Genomic DNA, 8,256 nt, shown 5'->3' on the forward strand with positions numbered 1-8,256 from the left:
AAAGCCGTCCAAAGTTAAAAGAGGCGAGGACAAAGCACTATTAAAAAAATAAAAGGAAAAAAAAGAGAAAAATGAAAAATTCAAAAATATTTTGTAGTGAGTTTTCTCCCTTTTTGAGCATTGAGGACAATGCTCCATTTAAGCTTGGGGGGAAGCGTTCTCACGCTTTTTGTGTATATGTTTGTGATTTATAGCTTTGAATAAGCTTGGGGGTGTTAGTTTGTTTTTGTTTGGTGACTACTTGATTGTGATTCTAAGAATTGGCCAATCTTTGCTTCATTATTAGGAAAACCACCAAATTTTAAATTTTAGCCTACCTTCACCCTTTTGCCTTAACGTTACAACCTTGGGGAAAGACCTTTTGACCTAAATGGTTGAGTCATTCTTCGGTGGAGAGGGATGTGAGTTTTAGGAATAGGGAGAGGGAATGCAAAAGTCAAGATGTCGAGTAGCCTAAAAATTCTCTTTTTCCGGTTCCTTCGTGGAATCATTGGGATGCTCATTAGAGGTCGATTTGAAGCTATTAGGAAGAACGCGGTAAGATCGTTTGGGATGATAGTGGATTGTGAAAGCTAGTTCCTATGCTTAGCATATTTATGTTTCAATCAACCTTGGGTATCTTGAAGCGTGCACTCCCTTGCTTGTTTAGAAAGATTTGCATCCACTTGTGCTTGTACATTTGTAAAAGTCCTTTCATGAACATTTGTTTGTTTTTCTTGTATTTTGTTTTCTTTTTCATGCTTTGCCTTGATTGTATTATTATGAGAGTTATGGGTAAACTCTTAGGATACCCTTACGAGAGCATCACTCGTCCTCTAGGGCGATCTAGGGGTTTAAATGGCTTGTCATTAGTTGCTAAAATTGACCGTGATTCCTACGAAAGTGAGTTAGTGTATATTCTCATCTCGTCTCTTCTTTAGTTTGTTTTAATAAGCTCGTCATTTCCACTCCCTTGGTTTTGTTTTGCTCGAGGACGAGCAAAAGGTAAGCTTGGGGGTATTTGATGTGTGTCATAAATGGCACACATTTGACGAGCATTTAGGTCATTTCTATTCTCTTTTCATAGCTTTCATGCTTAATAAGTGCTTAGTTTTATGCTTTGTTGCTTAGTTTTACCTTTCTTCTCTTATTTTGTAGCTTTTGTGCATTTCGTTGGTTTTCTAGCCTTTTCTTCTTTATTTGCTCTATTTTCGTGGTTGTAGGTATTGGACGAGGTTCGGGTCGTGATTTTGGTGATCCATTATGGTGGAAGGAGCTTTAGGATCAAGTTCATGGAATTTGGGAAGCTCAAGATGCAAAGAAGTGGAAGTTCCAAGTCTTGGCTCTTCTCTTGTGCTCCCTTCAAAGGAAGTGTGTGCCCTCAATATTAAGCCTTAGCTACTGCCTACCTTGTCCTCCATCACCATCATAAATCATGTGTGCACCCCTTGAGCTTGAAGAGTTGAACATTCGAAGAAACCCAGCTGAGTGCGGCCGCACGCGCAGAATGTGCGGGCGCACACGAGGGATGTGCGGCCGCACACCATGGTTGTGCGGGCGCACATCCCCTGTTGTGTGGCCGCACCAACGTGGGTCTTTTCCGATCGGATTTCGACGATTTTCTCTCTCTTCTTATACCTATTTGAACCCAATTTTTGTAAGAAGTTTTCATAATAGAATTAGATCATTTTCTTAGCTTAGTTGAGAGCTTCTCTCTCTAGATTTAGGGGTTAGTTTTAGGAGTAGATTTTAGAGAGAGAAAGTGAAGAATTTCAATGGTGATTGAGAGATTGAAGATCCAATGGTGACAATTGTATTGGAGATCTACTCTATTATCAATGAGCATTTCTAAACTCTATCTCATTTATTGTTTTGTTTAGTATTCATGTTTAGATTGTTGATTTTGATTGAGTTTTGATGATTTGATGATTAATGTTTGATTAGAGTTATTGTTCTTCTTTAATTGTTGATTCTTTGATTGTAGATTGTTGATTTCTTTAGTTGTTGGTTGAATTGATGATGTTGCTAGAGTAGTTGTTTGGTTAGGGATTTGGTGAAGCTTGTATAATGTAATGAATTGATGTAGATTGGGGATTTTGATGGAGTTGATGATGTGATTAAATTGGTTAATTGATTATGTGCATGTGTGTGTTTGATTTAGGCTTGATCACCCTTGTTATTCACACTAGATTGCATTGTAAGTTCACAATGATACGGACCATTGATTTGTGGCTTGCATTTACACGATTGAGGTGTCTTGTGATGTTTCCTAGCTAGAGTTTATCGTAGTTGACGCTAGTTAGACCTCTAGGAGAATAGCTTGATATGCTCTTTTGGTTGCATAATTAATCTTCCCTCACATTGCTTGACTTAGTCAACTTCCTAAACCAATTTGCTTTGTTCATTGCTAATATAAGTGAATCCTAATCCCTAGCATTTTATTTGTTTGATTTATTTGTCTTAGTAGTTGTTAGTGTCCTCTTTTACCCTTAGTCTTCGACCTAGCTTAGGCATATAATTGGAAGCACTTAGACATTACCGTTCCTTTGGGTTCGACCCTTGACTTACCTCTATACTTGTATTTAGGTTAGTTGAGTGTTTATAAATTTTGTTTGGCTTAGGAGGATTAGTTCAACGACCGAAGTTTCGAGGGTGGAGGAGGGCCTGATTCGGAGTTCAAAGTGGTTGGGGGAGGGTTTTTACGGGTTTCAGGTAGGGGAGTGCCGCCCTAATCGCACCCCAAACCACCACAAAAACCACCGCCCTTCCTCGACGAACCCCCTCCTCTATGAGCCGACCACGGAAACCCTAAAACCCACCCAAAACAACCAGAAAACCAAAACTCGTTTTCCGGGTTTGGTTTCGAAACCCTTAAACGGGTGGTGGGGTTCGTGGTTGGGAGAAAGTGAGGAGGTGGAGGTGGGGGATCGAAGGCCGGCGCACCGGCGAAGCTAGAGCTGGGCGCCGATGTTGGTAGGGGTGGGGGAGAGGTGGCCAGTGGCCGCCGGTAGGGGAGGGGCTGTTGGTGAGTGGGATGGTGGTCGGGGCTGCTGGTTGGGTGGGTTTTTTTTTTTTTTTTTTTTTGAAAAATATTTCTATAATAATTTAATTATTAAAAAAAAACTAACTATAGTTTAGGATTTTTTATTAAAATAACACTTATCAATGGTAATAAAAATTTAGGTTTACCATTGATAATAAAATTTAAGAATGTTTACCCCTTGGAAACTTAAAAACTTGGAGTTCACCAAAGAGAATTTCCCTAGATTTTTCTTCTATTTTTAGAGAGAAAATTGTTTTTTGGAAATAGGAGAGAGAATTAGAATTAGAGTTTTTAGAGAGAAGTTTAGAGAGAGAAATACTTGTTCTTAGACTTTAAGAGAGAAATTCATGGTTGATGATTGATGTTTGATGATTCTAAGCACATTTTCCTTTGATTTCACCAAAGTTTTTAAGGATTTCTTTTATTTTAATGCAATCCTTAGCTTTTGATTTCAATTGTTTGTTGATTGTTCAAATTTGTTGATTAGTTAATTGAATTTGGTTTGATTGGAATGATGATGATGAATTTGTGGATTAGCTTAGTTTTAATTTTGATTTCTTTCATGGATTGTGAGTAGTTCACTTTCTAGGGATGTGGTGAAGCATGTTTGAGTGGATCATAGCTAATTGAGAGGGTTTAATTGATTTAGCGTTGTGATTAAATTGGTTGATTGATTTTGTGCATGTGTGTGATTAGTTAAGGAGTAGCTAACTTTAATTGTCATACTAGATTGCATTGTGTGCCTACATTGATACGGACCATTGATTTGTAGCTCACATTTATCGATCGAGCTTGGTTTGTGACGTTCCTAGTAGAGTATTTCGCAGTTGGCGCTAGTTCGGCCTCTAGGAGATAGCTTGTCGAGCTCTTTTGATTGCATTGTCTATCTTCCCTCACAATACTTGAATTAATCAATCTCCAACCCGATTGGTATGTGTCCATTGCAAGAATATGTGGATCCTAAATCCCTAGTGTTTGATATATTGATTTACTTTGTGTTTGCCTTGTTTGTTTAGTTGAACTTAGATAGCCTACATTTCCTTTTACGCTTTGAAATAGCTTGACTTTGGCAATAGCTAACTTCCTCCTATTCCTAGTGGTTCGACCCAAAATTGCCCTATTACTAGGTGTAGGTTTGGTTACAAATTTAGTTTTAATTGGAGGAATTTTAGTTTCAACGACCTAGAATCCACCTCTTGTAAAAAATGGCACCGTTGCCGGGGAGTGGCGTAGTTGTTTGCTATCGTTTTTGAGTTTATTTCATTTTATTTCTAAAATACAAAAAGATTTTTCTCTTTAGGCTTCATTTGAAGCCGTGCTACTAATTGTTTCTTTGAGATTGTATGCATAGGACAAGAGGAAGGACTTTAGTACCTTTTGATCTGGAGATTGAGAGAACAATCACAAGGATAAGAGTTGCTAGAAGATCCTTGAGTTCTAGCTCATCATGTGGAGAAGAATTTCAAGAAGAATGAACAAAGAAGCATGGGTGAAGTACCAAGAGTTTCTTTGAAGGAGTTGGGAACTCCCGGTGCTTATATATTTGAGAGTGGTATTGCTCCGCCAACAACACCAGCTAATGACTTTAAGATAAGGTCGGGGATGATAATAATGATTGAACGAAGGCAATTTAGTGGTGCCAAGAACGAAAGCCCACTAAATAATCTCAAAGAGTTTGAGAAGTATTGCAACACAATCAAGGTCAATGGGGTTTATCAAGAATTCATAAGGCTCAAGCTATTCCCATTCTCTGTAATCGGAAGAGCTTTGGAGTGGCTAGATAAGAGAGTGTAGCCTAATTCCTTGAGAACTTGGGATGAAGTCACCAAAGAGTTTCTTTCTCGCTTATAACCTCAAAAGAAGACCGCCTAGGCAAGAACTCTAATCCAAAGCTTTAAGTAAAAGCCTAGTGAGAGTTTGTATGAGGCTTGGGAAAGATACAAGGAGTATCAACAAGAATGTCCTCACAATGGAATCATGACTTACCAAATCATACAAATTTTCTATGGAGGATTGAGTCCCCAAGGGAAGTCATGTCTTGATGTCGGAGCCGGAGGCCCGATTATGAACAAGACCAAGGAAGAAGTTGTTGATATCATAGAGGATGTAGTTCGTCACTACATGGATTGGCAAGAGGGAGAGAGAGAGTCTACAAGCAAAAGTAGCTCAATGGTCTATTCGGTTGACCATCTCAATGCAATCAATAACTTGTCTTCCCAAATCTCAAACTTGGGGAAGGAGATGATATTAACTAAGGCCAAGCTAGAGATTGCCTCTTCAATTGCACCTAGTCTTCCTTCCCACATTAAGGGAAGAGTTACATCTTCTAACTCTACTCCTTCGTCTACTTCAAGTAATATGCCAAGTGGATATGTCTTTTGTGATGTTTGTGGGTCATATGACCATGACTCTTCTAGTTGTCCACATGCTTTTGAGAATTGTGATGATGTTGAAAACAATGATTGTGAGCAAGTTAATTTTGTTTCCAACAATAACAATGGACAAAGATTTGAATGTCCAAGGAATTTTGGGACTAGGAATGCTCACCAACAAGGGAGTTTTGATAACTACAACAATGGTGGTTATAGGAACCAACGAAATCAAGGTTTCCGAGGTAACTATAACAATCAAAGTTATAATAATAAAAACCAAGGCCAATGGTATGGAAATTAAGGCCAATCTCATGGCTTTGGTGGCCAACACCAAAATTATGGCAATAATCAAGGCCGAGGTAATTGGAATAATTAAAATAGGGGCAATTTTCAAAACAACAATCAAAGGGGAACCCCACCCGGATTTGCTCCAAGACCTCAAGGTAATGGTGATAATTCCTATGCTTAACCCCCATCTCCAAGACTACCTTAGAGGAGATCATTGAAAATCAAACAAAAATTTTGAACACTTACATGGCGGTAAGTGACAAGAAGTTTAATGAAATGATGACACACAACAAGATGCTTGAGACCCAAATCACTCAACTAGCCAATACCTTGAAAGATTGTGCTAGCCTTTCTTCATTCCCTTCTCAAGGAGTTGATCCTAAGAAACCCGTTTATTCTATTACCACAAGGAGTGGGAGAGTGCTTGAAGAGAGAGTTTCTAGGATGAGTGAGGAGGATGAGAAGAGGAGTGACTTAAGCGAGGAAAACGAGAACAAGGTGTCAAGGAGTGTGAGAAAAGAGGAAGTTCAAGAGAAAAAGAAGAGTGTTGAGTCTAGCAAGATGAGTGAGAGTTCTAATGAGGAGACAAAAGAGAAAGAGAGGAAGCAAGATGAGGATTTCAAGCCGAAACTTCCATACCCCCAAAATTTCAATAGGTACAAATTGGATGAACAATTTAGGAGATTTATCGAGATGCTTAGGAAGATTCATCTTTCTATTCCTTTCACCGATGTTTTGGGGGAAATGCCTAATTATTCTAAATTTCTTAAGGAAATCTTGAACGGTAAGAGAGATTGCAATGTGGTTGAACCGGTGAGTTTGGGGGAGTACGTGTTGTAGTGCCTTTATCTATAATGACTTACCTCAAAAGATGAAAGTCCTCGGAAATTTCTCCATTACTTGCAATATTAATGGGAAATTGTTTCAAAATTCCTTTTGTGATCTTGGTGCTTGTGTTAGCATCAAGACTTACTTCGTTTTCAAGAAACTTAAGTTAGGAGAGCTCTTTCCAACCAACATGACCCTTCAATTGGCCAACCGTTCTATTAAGTTCCCAATGGGTAGAATTGAGGATGTTCCCCTCAAGATAGGAGAGTTCACTATTCCCGTTGATTTCATTGTGCTAAAGATTGCAAAGGATGACAACATTCCTATCATTCTAGGGAGACCATTTTTAGCAACTTCGGGTGCTTTGATAGATATGAAAGGTGGCATGATTACTTTGTGTGTTGGTAATAATAAGGCAAGTTTTAAACTTAAGTCGATGCATGAGTCTCTATCCTATATGCAAGGAATTATGTGCATAAACTCATTGCTTTCGAATGCTAATGATCCCATGTTTGTGTTTTCTACTAACGATATGCTTGTAGCTTGTGATAATGTTCCTAAAAGTATTGAAAGCGAGGTTGTTAGTGAAGAAGACAAGGATTCCTCGAAGCTTGAAGATGAGTTTGAAATGCCTTCTTGGTTTGAGCTTTCTTTGAAGGATGATGAGAATAGTTTTTCAAGTGGTGAACATGAGGATCTCAAAGATCCAAGGAAGAAGAAATCAAGGAAGAAGAAGAGAGTTTCCAAGAGATATAAGAGGAAGTTGAAGTCTAAAAAGTTTGATCCGGTTTTTATGATTCAAGATGACATGGTTCATGATGTGATTTTTAAAAAGCTCTGCAATGATTTACCCTCTCCATCACTTTGGATAAGGTGGTGTGCTTTGACCCTCCATGATTTGGAGGAAGGGTCGAGCTTAGGACCTTAAGCAAGCGCTTTCCGAGAGGCAACCCGGTTTTCTAACTCTTTTCTTTTGATTTCTATTTTTCTTAATTTTCTTTCTTTTGCTTTTTTTTTTCTTTCACTTGTTTTCTATTTGGATTGATACGTTAAATTCATTTGGATTATTTTGAGCGAGCATGAGCAATGGAAAGGGTTCATGTTTTTGATGAGAATATATTCGATTTTATCGAATTTTAAGGTAAAAGGGTAAGGGAATGTAGTGAGGTAAGTTAGGGAAAGTTGTGCTAAAATTTGAAGTAAATTTGAACTTGGTGGGTTCATTGTGGTGCTCTCATTATTTTTGGATGTTGAACCCATTGTAATCATGTTTTGAATCGGCCATACTTGGTGGGTTCAATAATCCCAGGATGATATTGGACAATGAGCCCACAGTAGAACGCACCGAGCAAAAATTTCAAGAAGAAAGCCAAGCAGGCGCGGGCGCGCCAGGCATAGGTGCGGCTGCGCGCGACTCTAGCGCAGGCGCGCAGCAAGGTCGCACGGCCACGCACTTGGTCAGCCGAGCCCCTTATTTTATTTCTTTCTCCTTTCTTTCCTTCATTTCCCCTTCACCTTCAACCAAGCACACACCACTCACTTTCTCACTCAAGAAAAACCGAAACCCTAACCCTTTGTTCATCAAATTTTCATCAAAAATCCATCACAAATCATCAAATTCTTTATACAAATTCATCCTTAACAACAAAATTCATACTACTTTCTTCAAATATCAATCTCATTCCTCCATTGAAGACCAAATTTGGGGTTTTTCTACTTGGTGGGAATTGGTGGCTAGTTCATGTT

General features: G+C 38.7%; 1 non-coding gene across 1 annotated transcript; it reads right to left on the minus strand.

Moving 5' to 3' along the window:
- Positions 1–4,892: 4,892 nt before the first annotated feature.
- Positions 4,893–4,998, minus strand: LOC145569756 (small nucleolar RNA R71). Its single transcript, XR_014096290.1, has one exon. It is a non-coding gene; the product is annotated as a small nucleolar RNA R71 (small nucleolar RNA).
- Between the last annotated feature and the right edge of the window lie 3,258 nt (positions 4,999–8,256).

This window comes from Chenopodium album, chromosome 11 (genome assembly GCF_948465745.1).
Source record: "Chenopodium album chromosome 11, dcCheAlbu1.1, whole genome shotgun sequence".
NCBI classification, from domain to species: Eukaryota; Viridiplantae; Streptophyta; class Magnoliopsida; order Caryophyllales; family Amaranthaceae; genus Chenopodium; species Chenopodium album.